The sequence below is a fragment of the Schistocerca americana genome, chromosome 2 (assembly GCF_021461395.2).
Source record: "Schistocerca americana isolate TAMUIC-IGC-003095 chromosome 2, iqSchAmer2.1, whole genome shotgun sequence".
In the NCBI taxonomy this organism is placed as follows: domain Eukaryota; kingdom Metazoa; phylum Arthropoda; class Insecta; order Orthoptera; family Acrididae; genus Schistocerca; species Schistocerca americana.
Window position 1 is genome coordinate 327,973,983 of NC_060120.1, and position 14,525 is coordinate 327,988,507.

At 43.6% G+C, this 14,525-nt stretch overlaps 1 protein-coding gene across 1 annotated transcript in view; it reads right to left on the reverse strand.

Annotated features, from left to right (window-relative positions):
- LOC124593996 (galactoside alpha-(1,2)-fucosyltransferase 2-like) overlaps nt 1-14,525 on the reverse strand; it is a 131,545-nt gene that overhangs the window by 30,110 nt on the left and 86,910 nt on the right. The window lies entirely within an intron of this gene.

A 14,525-nucleotide genomic window follows, 5' to 3' on the forward strand; every position in this document is an offset into this window, starting at 1 on the left:
TTTACTTTTCTCGCAAAACCAGAGCATCGTAGATGTTCACAGACGCTTACGGAGTGCCTACGGAGAACTGACAGTGAACAAAAGCACGGTGAGTCACTGGGCGAGGCGTCTTATCACAGCAATAAGGTCGCGCAAACCTGTCCATGTCCCGCGTGCCAGTCAGCCGGCCGCTTCCTTGCCGCCCAACAAAAGGCCATCAAGAGCAACGAAGGACCATCTGCACGGATTTCTTGCGCGTTACGAGGCTGATCGTGACAATTTTTTTTTTTTTCAAACATCGTCACAGACGACGAAATATGGGTTCATCACTTCGAAGCTGAAGTCTCAGCCTGGAGACTGAGTAAGATACGACACTCTTAACTCATTTATGAATTAATCAGAAGTTTGAAGCTCTACATGAAAGTCCAATTCTTTAAAGAATTGGGGTTTATTGGTTATAATAGATTTGGGGATGACACGAAGGGCTATGCAGGGTGTAAATGATAACTGTTTGCAACGAACCACAATGGTGAAGAGGAGGTCGAAACAAACAATATGATATGGAATACCAGTGATCTACCAAGTAGAGAAACTACCTCAAACTGGCCTACAAACACCGCCATGCTATAGTGCATGCGCGTCGCGCGAGATTTTCAGTATACAGGGTGTTACAAAAAGGTAAGGCCAAACTTTCAGAAAACATTCCTCAAACACAAAGAAAGAAAATATGTTATGTGGACATGTGTCCGGAAACGCTTACTTTCCATGTTAGAACTCATTTTATTACTTCTCTTCAAATCACATTAATCATGGAATGGAAACACACAGCAACAGAACGTACCAGAGTGACTTCAATGCCGGCCGCGGTGGTCTAGTGGTTCAGGCGCTCAGTCCGGAACCGCGGGACTGCTACGGTCGCAGGTTCGAATCCTGCCTCGGGCATGGATGTGTGTGATGTCCTTAGGTTAGTTAGGTTTAAGTAGTTCTAAGTTCTAGGGGACTGATGACCACAGATGTTAAGTCCCATAGTGCTCAGAGCCATTTTTTAGTGACTTCAAACACTTTGTTACAGGAAATGTTCAAAATGTCCTCCGTTAGCGCGGATACATGCAGCCACCCTCCGTCGCATGGAATGCCTGATGCGCTGATGCAGCCCTGGAGAATGGCGTATTGTATCACAGCCGTCCACAATACGAGCACGAAGAGTCTCTACATTTGGTACCGGGGTTGCGTAGACAAGAGCTTTCAAATGCACCCATAAATGAAAGTCAAGAGGGTTGAGGTCAGCAGAGCGTGGAGGCCATGGAATTGGTCCGCCTCTACCAATACTTCGGTCACCGAATCTGTTGTTGAGTAGCGTACGAACACTTCGACTGAAATGTGCAGGAGATCCATCGTGCATGAATCACATGTTGTGTCGTACTTGTAAAGGCACATGTTCTAGCAGCACAGGTAGAGTATCCCGTATGGAATCATGATAACGTGCTCCATTGAGCGTGGGTTGAAGAACATGGGGCCCAATCAAGACATCACCAACAATGCCTGCCCAAACGTTCACAGAAAATCTGTGTTGATGACGTGATTGCACAATTGCGTGCGGATTCTCGTCAGCCCACACATGTCGATTGTGAAAATTTACAATTTGATCACGTTGGAATGAAGCCTCATCCGTAAAGAGAACATTTGCACTGAAATGAGGATTGACACATTGTTGGATGAACCATTCGCAGAAGTGTACCTGTGGAGGCCAATCAGCTGCTGATAGTGCCTGCACACGCCGTACACGATACGTAAACAACTGGCTCTCCCGTAGCACTCTCCATACAGTAACATGGTCAACGTTACCTTGTACAGCAGCAACTTCTCTGACGCTGACATTAGGGTTATCGTCAACTGCACGAAGAATTGCCTCGTCCATTGCAGGTGTCCTCGTCGTTCTAGGTCTTCCCCAGTCGCGAGTCATAGGCTGGAATGTTCCGTGCTCCCTAAGACGCCGATCAATCGCTTCGAACGTCTTCCTGTCGGGACACCTTCGTTCTGGAAATCTGTCTCGATACAAACGTACCGCACCACGGCTATTGCCCCGTGCTAATCCATACATCAAATGGGTATCTGCCAACTCCGCATTTGTAAACATTGCACTGACGGCAAAACCACGTTCGTGATGAACACTAACCTGTTGATGCTGCGTACTGATGTGCTTGACGCTAGTACTGTAGAGCAATGAGTCGCATGTCAGCACAAGCACCGAAGTCAACATTACCTTCCTTCAATTGGGCCAACTGGCGGTGAATCGAGGAAGTACAGTACATACTGACGAAACTAAAATGAGCTCTAACATGGAAATTAAGCGTTTCCGGACACATGTCCATATAACATCTTTTCTTTATTTGTGTGTGAGGAATGTTTCCTGTAAGTTTGGCCGTACCTTTTTGTAACAACCTGTATTCTAGCTCTCTTTGCGCAAACTATTAGTCATAGAGAAAAATAATGAATAGGATGTTTTTGTAGGGAATTTAGGTTAATTTTGTGCAGGGGTTTTTCAGTTATTCAAGAAACACGAACAAAAGTGACCATCGAACGCACCCCGACCCCACCACACTCGCCCACTACCCCCCCTTTACACCCGGTCAGCAATTTTAGTATATTGTTCATTGATCTCCTTCTTACCACTTACCACTTTACAAAATTTGCGACTGCACGAATTATTCCGCATATCCGTTCTTTTTTGTCTTCATTGACTGGGGCTTTTACGCGATCAGCTTAGTCTTGCACAAACTCCAAAACAGACGTTTGTGTAAATTTAATCTCACAGTTTTGTGAATTTTAAAAGCATGAAAATAACGGTTTAATCGTCTTTTATCTGGCTTACGAGACTATTGTGCTTGTGATAGTTGAGTTTTGATCAAATTATAAACTTAATTACTTTTTGTATAACGTTTAAACAAGTTTATTCTTTAATTGCCCTTCCGGTACAGTTTAAATTAAATATGTTAATGAAGTATCCGACTAAGATGGTGCCATAAGAACCTAGTCAGTGAACACCAAAAAGGTTCGAATATGGGAAATAATTCATGCAGATGCAAATTTTTGTCGGTGGCTTCAACAACGTGTTTAAAATCCTGACCAGTGGTGTGTGAATGTGGGGATGAGTTTCAAGGCAGCTTTAGTACGTTTTTCTCTAAGTCGAAAAAAGCGTCCTCTCTCGAAAACCTATCCCAGTACAAAACTAATCTACTTTAAATTTCCTACAAAAAGGTCCCACTCATTTTTTATCGAGGACTAGTAGTTTTCGCAAAGAAAGCTAGAGAATATTAGAAATCTCGCACTACACGCTTGCATGTAGCTTAGATGGTATTTTTATAGGCCAGTTTGAGGTAGCGTAATATTTATGGTAGTTTGGGGACTTTACAATTCATAATAGGTGCAGTGCTTGTAATGGTAGTCACATGTTTGGGTAGGAGTTATCACAAAAAACATACGAAATATCTAACCATCTTACATAATGTCAACAAATATGAATTCATTATTACTCTATTCAGACATGACATACATCTAAGAGTTGCATGAGCGTACAAAAAGTAAACACTGTAGACATGAGGATTATAAGTCAACAAGGAAGTGAGTAACACGTATAAAACAATACTTGCCATAACCCTGTCGCGCACATGCCCAGTGTAGTGACAGCTGTCAATATCACTTCTTTGGAGTTTTCAATCAGTTCTGAGTCTGCAAATGCGCGCCATCTACTCCAGTGGACACTCCTTGCTGGTGATGTGCCCTGCGTGCGTCTGCATCCTCAGGACTGTTTGAAAACACCAAGATAGTGGCATTAACAGCTGTCACTAAACTGGGCATGTGCGCCACAGGGCTGATAAGTCGAAAAAGATAGTTTCTGACAGGGAACTTGCTGTAGCAGACAGCTCAAATCATTAAAGGACCGAAAAAAGTGAGAGAAAAGGAAATATTGTAGGTAACATATAGTGCCCAACAGATTATTAAGGTAGAGGAGGTTAAATAATGAAGGCAACCAGTACTGGCCACACTGATTTAAAACGAATTCATTGTGTAGGTTACCAGATAAGGTGTTCCCTTTAGTAAGAAATTTTAGCAGATGAAGCAGTTCCGCCGTAAGAAGTGAGTAAAAAACGAAGTGCTGAGTGCTATCGACAAGGGAGTTCAAATTGATTCCGTGTTTCTAGTTTTCCAGAAGCCTTTTGACACCGTACCTCACAAGCAGCTTGTAATCAAATTGCGTGCTTATGGAATATAGTCTCAGTTATGCCACTGGATTCGTGATTTCCTGTCAGAGAGGACACAGTTCATAGTAACTGACGGAAAGTCATCAAATAAAACAGAAGTGATTTCTGGCGTTCCCCAAGGTAGTGTTATAATCCCTTTGCTGTTCCTTCTCTGTAGAAGCGATTCAGAAGACGATCTGAGCTGCCGTCCTTGGTTGTTAACATGACGCTGTCGTTTATCGTCCAGTATAGTCGTCAGAAGATCAAATCAAATTGCAAAACGATTTAGAAAAGATATCTGTTAAGTGCGAAAATTGGCAATTGACCCCAAATAATGAAAAGTGTGAGGTCATCCATAAGAGTGCTAAAAGGAATACGTTAAACTTCGGTTACGTGAGAATTCAATCAAATCAAAAGGCCGTAAATTCAACTAAACAGCCAGGAATTACAATTACGAACAACTTAAGCTGAAAAGAAGACACAGTAAATGTTGGGCGGAAGGTGAGCCAAAGACTGCGTTTTATTGACAGAATACTTAGAAGATGCAATAACACTATTAAAGACATTGCCTACACTACGCTTGTCCTTCCTCTTTTGGAGTAATGCTGCGCGGTGTAGGATCCTTACCAGATAAATCAACAAAATAAATTGATAAAGTCTAAAGAAGGGCAGCATGTTTTGTATCATCGAGAAGTAAAGGAGAGGATGTCCCGGACATGATGCAGGATTTGGGATCCGAATCATTAAACCAAAGGCTTTTTCGTTACGGCGGGAATCCAGTGAAATTTTTTTTAAGTGCTTTATCTGAAAACTACCTTGAGCAGTTAAACAGAGAACCGACTCGTCGCGATAACATATTAGACCTTCTGGTGACAAACAGACCCGAACTATTTGAAAAAGTTAACGCAGAATAGGGAATCAGCGATCATAAAGCGGTTACGGCATCGATGATTTCAGCCGTAAATAGGAATATTAAAAAGGGTAGGAAGATTTTTCTGTTTAGAAAAAGTGACAAAAAGCAGATTTCAGAGTACCTGTTGGCTCAACACAAAAGTTTTGTCTCAAGTACAGATAGTGTTGAGGATCAGTGGACAAAGTTCAAAACCGTCGTACATAATGCGTTAGATGAGTATGTGCCAAGCAAGATCGTAAGAGATGGAAAAGAGTCACCGTGGTACAACAACCGAGTTAGAAAACTGCTGCGGAAGCAAAGGGAACTTCACAGCAAACATAAACATAGCCAAAGCCTTGCAGACAAACAAAAATTACGCGAAGCGAAATGTAGCGTGAGGAGGGCTATGCGAGAGGCGTTCAATGCATTCGAAAGTAAAGTTCTATGTACTGACTTGGCAGAAAATCCTAATGACCAAAATGGTACTGAAACAGAGGATGACAGACTAAAGGCCGAAATACTAAATGTCTTTTTCCAAAGTTGTTTCACAGAGGAAGATTGCACTGTAGTTCCTTCTCTAGATTGTCGCACAGATGACAAAATGGTAGATATCGAAATAGACGACAGAGGGATAGAGAAACAATTAAAATAGCTCAAAAGAGGAAAGGCCTCTGGACCTGATGGGATACCAGTTCAATTTTACACATAGTACGCGAAGGAACTTGCCCCCCTTCTTGCAGCGGTGTACCGTAGGTCTCTAGAAGAGCGTAGCGTTCCAAAGGATTGTAAAAGGGCACAGGTCATCCCCGTTTTCAAGAAGGGACGTCGAGCAGATGTGCAGAACTATAGACCTATATCTCTAACGTCGATCAGTTGTAGAATTTTGGAACACGTATTGTGTTCGAGTATAATGACTTTTCTGGAGACTAGAAATCTACTCTGTAGGAATCAGCATGGGTTTCGAAAAAGACGGTCATGTGAAACCCAGCTCGCGCTATTCGTCCACGAGACTCAGAGGGCCATAGCTACGGGTTCCCAGGTAGATGCCGTGTTTCTTGACTTCCGCAAGGCGTTCGATACAGTTCCCCACTGTCGTTTAATGAACAAAGTAAGAGCATATGGACTATCAGACCAATTGTGTGATTGGATTGAGGAGTTCCTAGATAACAGGACGCAGCATGTCATTCTCAATGGAGAGAAGTCTTCCGAAGTAAGAGTGATTTCAGGTGTGCCGCAGGGGAGTGTCATAGGACCGTTGCTATTCACAATATACATAAATGACCCTGTGGATGACATCGGAAGTTCACTGAGACTTTTTGCGGATGATGCTGTGGTGTATCGAGAGGTTGTAACAATGGAAAATTGTACTGAAATGCAGGAGGATCTGCAGCGAATTGACGCATGGTGCAGGGAATGGCAATTGAATCTCAATGTAGACAAGTGTAATGTGCTGCGAATACACAGAAAGATAGATCCTTTATCATTTAGCTACAAAATAGCAGGTCAGCAACTGGAAGCAGTTAATACCATAAATTATCTGGGAGTACGCATTAGGAGTGATTTAAAATGGAATGATCATATAATGTTGATCGTCGGTAAAGCAGATGCCAGACTGAGATTCATTGGAAGAATCCTACGGAAATGCAATCCGAAAACAAAGGAAGTAGGTTACAGTACGCTTGTTCGCCCACTGCTCGAATACTGCTCAGCAGTGTGGGATCCGTACCAGATAGGGTTGATAGAAGATATAGAGAAGATCCAACGGAGAGCAGCGCGCTTCGTTACAGGATCATTTAGTAATCGCGAAAGCGTTACGGAGATGATAGATAAACTCCAGTGGAAGACTCTGCAGGAGAGACGCTCAGTAGCTCGGTACGGGCTTTTGTCAAAGTTTCGAGAATATACCTTCACCGAAGAGTCAAGCAGTATATTGCTCCCTCCTACGTATATCTCGCGAAGAGACCATGAGGATAAAATCAGAGAGATTAGAGCCCACACAGAGGCATACCGACAATCCTTCTTTCCATGAACAATACGAGAATGGAATAGAAGGGAGAACCGATAGAGGTACTCAAGGTACCCTCCGCCACACACCGTCAGGTGGCTTGCGGAGTAAGGATGTAGATGTAGATGTAGATCTTCTCGCGAAATTTCAAGCACCAACTTTCTTATCCGAATACCAAATTATTTTGTTGACGCTGACCTACATAGGGAGACACGATCATCATAATAAAATAAGAGAAATCAGAGCTCGCGCGGAAAGATATAGGTGTTCTTTTTTTCCGCGCGCTGTTCGAGAGTGGTATGATAGAGAATTAATGTGAAGGTGGTTCGATGAACCCACTGCCAGGAACTTAAGTATGATTTGCAGAGTAGCCATGTAGATGTAGAAGTAGATGTAGAAACTTCTTAAGGTAGATATGCTGGAAGATATCAGGAGCTATGCAAATAATCATGAGGCAGCGTAATAACAACACGAATAAAAACGTGAGAATGCGGTAGCATGGAACAAAATACCAAAATGATGAGGGCTCATAGCTCATAACATAATAACTGTTGCCTTTGTGGTGAGAAACGAGACACAATCACTCAGTAAGTACCGAATTATGTACTAAAAGCAGGGGGACAAGAGTATGTGAACGTCATAATAACGAAAGAATAGGCACTGAATACTGTTGGTAGTGTAAGAAACGAATTCTTTCAGACTGAGATAGGACACTTGCATTCCACAGGAATAAACACCGAAATAAGATAAAGAGTAACGCATTGTAAGCATGGCGTTGCTGCGAATGCAATAAAAAAGAGGCTAATATTGTACTTAAAAACATAAGTGTAAATTGACAAAGAGAAACACATTCGAGTGTTGACCAAAAAGTGAAGTAATGTCCTTTACCATGCGAACGGCCCAATTATCCTCCGATACGTGGGGTCAAGCGATGATCGATGCCCTGTCTCCATATAGCGCACCCTGCGCTGTTGAGGTGCGCACTGTTAGCCTCATAGCCGGAGAGACAAGAGATGAAAGGTTAATGACACTTAAATGTAATATCGTATAAGGACACTGTTAATAGCGGTAATGGTGCATCCATTTGAATAATATTAATGATTACGTATTTCTCTTACAGGGTTAGAAAGCAATTACTTGTTACTAATTAATAAAAACTGTGTGTTTCATGTAATACCTTATTGATGTATGAGAGGAGGGAGAGTAGAAGACGGAGGAAACCTGGCTTAAAAATGAAGCAAAGGTCGAGGGAAGAATCTCCTAAGTGAGGTTTCTCGGCGGCAAATAACCAACCGCAGCTTTCCGTCAACAATGTGTAGTGAAGTGTAAAGACAGCAAGGCTCTGAAACATGTTAAATTACCATAAATGAGTGAGTACTACGGCAAAAACGACTACTATTGATAAATGTGAACAGAGACAGAATGTGCTAAATTACAAACACGCAACTCTGTGGGTTGAATTTCACGATTAAGATTCAAATATTCCAGTACGAGTCATTCAAACTCCATGATACTGTTAGAGGAGAAATACTGCCGGAAATTAAAGTAATCAAATTATCAAATTAAATATAATGTAAATAGTACAGAAACACTATTAGTAATAAATTCGGTTTAGGTTTGAGGCCTGTCCAGAATTGAAAGGAATACAGACTAGCATGAAAGTTTCCACCTCCAGTCTCGGGTTTTTCAAATTTGTCATTGACTCCGAGAATTTCCTATTTTGATAAACAATTAAGGAGGAGAATATAACATTTATGTTAGGCAACAAGTATCTGAAACTCCATAAAATTCTGCACTACGACGCAAAGCCTGTTGTCTGCATAGAAGAACTACATGATGTCAGAATAACGTGGAGATTCCAGCGTGGACTTGGGACACGTAGCCTGACGTCATGGCGCCACCCTTGTCAGAAACTTGTGACTGGCTGAGCTAGACCCAAATATATAAGTATATATATACTGAAGAGCCAAGGAAACTGGTACACCTGCGCAATATAGTGTAGGGGCCCGCGAGCACGCAGAAGTGCCGCAACACGACGTGGCATGGACGCGACTAATGTCTGAAGTAGTGCTGCAGGGAACTGACACCATGAATCCTGCAGGGCTGTGCATAAATCCGTAAGAGTTCGAGGGGTTGGAGATCTCTTCTGAACAGCACGTTGCAAGACATCCCAGTTATGCTCAATAATGTTCATATCTGGGGAGTTTGGTGGTCAGTGTAAGTGTTTAAACTCAAAAGAATGTTCCTGGAGACACTGTGTAGCAATTTTGGACGTATGCGGTGTCGCATTGACCTGCTGGAGTTGCCCAAGTCCGTCGGAATGCACAATGGACATGAACGGATGCAGGTGATCAGGCAGGATGCTTACGTACGTGTCACTTGTCAGAGTCGTATCTAGACGTATCAGGGGTCCCATATCACTCCAACTGAACACGCCCCACACCATTTCAAAGCCCCCACCAGCTTGAACAGTCCCCTGCTGACATGCAGGGTCCATGGATTCATGAGGATGTCTCCATACCCGTACACGTCCATCCGCTCGATACAATTTGAAACGAGACTCGTGCGACCAGGCAACATGTTTCCTGTCATCAACAGTCAAATGTCGGTGTTGACGGGCCCAGGCGAAGTGTAAAGCTTTGTGTCGTGTAGTCGTCAAGGGTACACGAATGGGCCTTCGGCTCCAAAAGCCCCTACCGATGATGTTTCGTTGAATAGTTCCTACTCTGACACTTGTAAATAGCCCAGCGCTGAAATCTGCAGCAATTTGCGGAAGGGTTGCGCATATGCACGTTGAACGATTCTTTTCAGTTGTCATTGGTCCTTTTCTTGCAGTATCCTTTTCCGGTCGCAGCGACGTCGGAGGTTTGATGTTTTACTGGATTCCTGATATTCACCGTAGACTCGTTAAATGATCGCACAGGAAAATCCCCACTTCATCGCTACCTCGGAGATGCTATAGCCTGCCGCTGTGGCCGAGCGGTTCTAGGCGCTTCAGTCCGGAACCGCGCTGCTGCTACAGTCGCAGGTTCGAATCCTGCCTCGGGCATGGATGTGTGTGGTGTCCTTAAGTTAGTTAGGTTTAAGTAGTTCTAAGTCTAGGAGACTGATCACCTCAGATGTTAAGTCCCATAGTGCTTAGAGCCATTTGAACCATTTTCGAAGATGCTGTGTCCCACCGCTCGTGCGCCGACTATAGCGTCAAGTTCAAACTCACTTAAATCTTTATATTCTGCCATTGTAGCAGTAATAACCGATCTAACAACTGCGCCAGCCACTCGTTGTCTTATACAGGCGTTGGAAACCGCAGCGCCGTATTCTGCCTGTCCACGTATCTCTGTATTTGAATACGCATGCCTATACCAGTTTCTTTGGCGCATCAGCGTATATGCATAAAACTAAACCTCTGTGGCTCGGGATTGGCTGAAACAAGTGACACGGAGGCTCCTTTGTTTCAGCAAGCCCGAAGGTCATAGCCCAGTAGAGACAGCTCTAAAAAAGGGTTTGTGTTGCAAAAGGCGGAGTCATTTTGATTTTCAGGTATTTTGTATATGCTGTATTACCCATATCGCGAAAGATCCAACTTTTAGATCAATCCCACCTTGTGCATTATCCGCCACCTTAAAAAAATAGCACTTTTTTCCAGTTTTCCTCAGTAACTCGCTTCAGTGCATTTTAGGCAGAAATATGCCAGTATTCACTTTATCAATCGTCAAATTTCCTGCAAGTGTCGTACACAACATGTTAGAAAATACGTGATAGCTACTGAGATACGAGGCCGTGAAGATCTGCAAAAATATAAAGAAAACGCAAAAAGCTAGATACATAACTGGCTTCGACTTAATAACTTTCTTAATGCAATTTTGTGCACACTGCGTAATAATCATTGTTGCCAGTGCCACCTAGACTGTATGGTCTGCCTAAAATACACAAGGAGGACGTGCCCCTACGTCCAATTGTCAGTAATATTGGGGCACCTACGTACACAACAGCCAAGTACTTGAAAGGTCTCCTGTCTCCATATGTGGGCAAATGTATTCACCACATCCGCAACTCAGAAGATTTCCTGCAACGCCTCAGGCAACTGCACATCACAGATTCGGACATCATGGTTAGTTTTGATGTGGTATCGCTGTTCACCAGGGTCCCACTGAAGGACTCACTAGAACTGATTGCAGAGAAATTTGACGGTTCTCTGTTGGACCTGTTCAGTCATACACTGACATCCACGTATTTCCTGTACAGAAACCAATATTACGAGCAAACTGAAGGTGTAGCTATGGGCAGCCCACTGTCCCCTGTGGTTGCTAACATGTTTATGGAGAGTTTTGAGGAGAAGGCATTGGAGACAGCCACATTTAAACCCACATGCTTCTTTAGGTATGTGGATGACACCTTCTTGATCTGGCCACATGGGATGGACAGGCTCAATGAGTTTCTTGAACATCTTAACTCATGCTACCCTAATATCAAGTTCACCATGGAACTGGAGAAGAATGGCCAGCTGCCATTTCTGGATGTACTAGTCCAGAGGAAAGCAGATGGATCAATTGGCCACTGTGTGTACCGAAAACCAACACACACTGATTTATATCTGCTGGCCAGCAGCTGTCACCACCCTGCACAGAAGAATGGGGTTCTGAAGACTTTGGTCCACAGAGCACGTGCCCTGTCAGACCAAGAGAATCTACCTATAGAGATAGAACGTCTCAAAACAGTTTTCTCCAAGAATGGATACACGGACAGACAAATTGAGAGGGCACTCCAACCAGCCACTATACCACAGGTTCCTGAAGAAGACCAAGATGAAACAAAGAAGGTGGCGTATCTGCCCTATGCTGGCTCTATTTCTGCCAGAATCAGTAGGATCCTCCGTAAACACAATATCAAGTGTGTTTTCTGTCCATCCAACAAGATTGGGGGACTGCTGGGGAGTGTCAAGGACGACCTGGGGTTACGAAAACCAGGGATTTACAATATACCTTGTCAATGTGGCAGGTCCTACATTGGCCAGACGACAAGAACTGTGGAGATCAGGTGCAAAGAACATCAGAGGCACACTAGATTAAGACAGGTGACTAAGTCAGCCATTGCCGAACACTGTCTAGAACTAGATCATGCCATGAAGTATGAGGATACCAGGATTCTAGCACAAACACCCAGGTTTTGGGACAGTGTTGTAAGAGAATCGATAGAAATTAAAATGGCTGACGATCTTATGAACCATGACACAGGGTACCAGCTAAGCAGAGCCTGGGATCCGGCTCTGGAATTGTTAAAGGAGCAACGGGGCCAGCTGCAACACTACACAAACAGAAGAACCAGAGACATGGAGATGGAAAACGAGCCCCTGACGGACTGCCAGGCGCACCAGACCGAAGATGGAACACCCAGAAGTTGGACTGGTGGGCGCGGACCGCAGAGGGAACATCCAGAGCCGCAGCGGACGAAAAACGGGGCGGCAACGCTCCAACAGGTCGTGGTGAGCGGGCGCGGACCGCAGGGGGAACGCTTGGTACCCCAGACCGTAGATGAAACCCCCAGGAGCGGGGTTGGTGGGCGCGGACCGCAGAGGGAACACCTAGAACAGCAGCGGACGGAAAACGGAGCAGCAACGCTCCAGCAGGTCGCAGGGAATGGGCGCGGACCACAGAGGAAGCGCCTGCAGCCGTTGGTGGAGGGGGAAGGCCATAGGCATAAATACTGGACCAGGTCCACTTGAGGAGCAGTCTCAGGTCGCACCTGATGAAGGTTACAAGCTACGTGACCGAAATATCGTGCAAGTACGACGCTGATATCCGGCAGAACACCCGACAACCCAAGATGTCTTTAGATCGCCGGGAACGCCTGAAGAGCTACATTGTATTTCTCCATGCAATAAGTGGTTGTCTAACCACCTCCACTCTCTTTTGGCAGGGGAAAACTAAGTTTTGCACCACACTTGAATCTGAAGCTTTCAGAGATACAGCTGCAGTAAAAGAATAGATCGTGGACGCAACTGAAAACCTTGCGACACCTTAGGGAGGTGTCTTGGACACTTCCGCAGATGAGTTGCGATGAACCTGCAACCAACACCAAATTGGATTTGGCACGACTACTTCCAATAAGAGATGCAGATCAGTATCATGCATATAGAACTTATCCATCTCTTTCAAACGTGGGTGGGGTATGAAAAAGACGCCCTCAAGTGGGGCTGAAAGAAGGATGTTAGTGGTCTAACTCCAGTGCCAGTGAATAAAGAACCAGCTCCACAGCCATTGCTGGCCATGATTTCATGCCAATGCGAAAAGACTTGTGACAACAAATACAGCTGCAAGAAGCAGGACTTCAATGCTCCATTGCATGTGTTGATTGTAGACTGGAATCACATGGTAATGCACTAGAGGCGGAATTCAGTATCAAAGAAGGCGAGTTAGATGTTAAACTGCCTATTGATCGAAGTGGTGAATTGTATACATCAACCATATTTGAGCCAAAACAACAGAAATTAATAGATTTTTAACTTAAAACTTTGAATATAGCATTAAAATAAATTTCAAGATCTATTTTTAAACTATATTTTATTGAAATATACGTAAAAGTGTTGGAAATTTGTGTTTTTTTCTTCAAAAATATTTATTTCCCAGAAATTACATGAATCTCATACATACATTACATGTACATATTGCGTACAATAATGGCTTAAAGACGGTATTACATTCAAGAATACTGTTTTTGGCTGAGGATAGTATTTTCAGTTATGAGTCCACTTTCACTAAAATTATTAATGCAACATTTCTCAGCGTGTATAGGGGGTAATTACAAATATTTTGTATGGATCTCGACGGGAATTAAATCCTCTACAAAACTGATTATTACGCATTGTGCACAAAACTGCATTTAAGAAAGTTATCTAACTTTTTGCTTTTTCGTGACATTCTAGCAGATTTTCACAGCCTCTTATCTCAGTAGCTGTTCTGAATTTTTCAACTCGCAGAAAATCTGACGCTCTTTGACACTGATACTGGCGTATTTCTGTCTAAAATACAGTGAAAGCGAGTTACTGAGAAAAACTGAAAAAAGGGCCATTTCGTAGCAGTTTTTTCAAGATGGCGAATAAGGCACAAAGGGGAGAAGGTCTAAAACTTGGATTTTCACGAGATATGTAATACATACAACATACCTGAAAATCAGAATTATTCTACCTTTTGCAATCCAAAGTGTTATCTCTACTCGCATATCATGCTGGTAGAGGCAGTCGGAGATTGGGGACCACAGAAAACGGGCGTATCCGTGATGGCTCTCGACAGTAATGTTAACTGTTGCATGAAAAGAAGCAGTCGGAGAGCCGCGACCGCAGTAAACTGATGTGTCCATGGTAACTCTCGCCAGTTGTTAAAAATACCATTAAAAGCCGCGGGCCGATCAA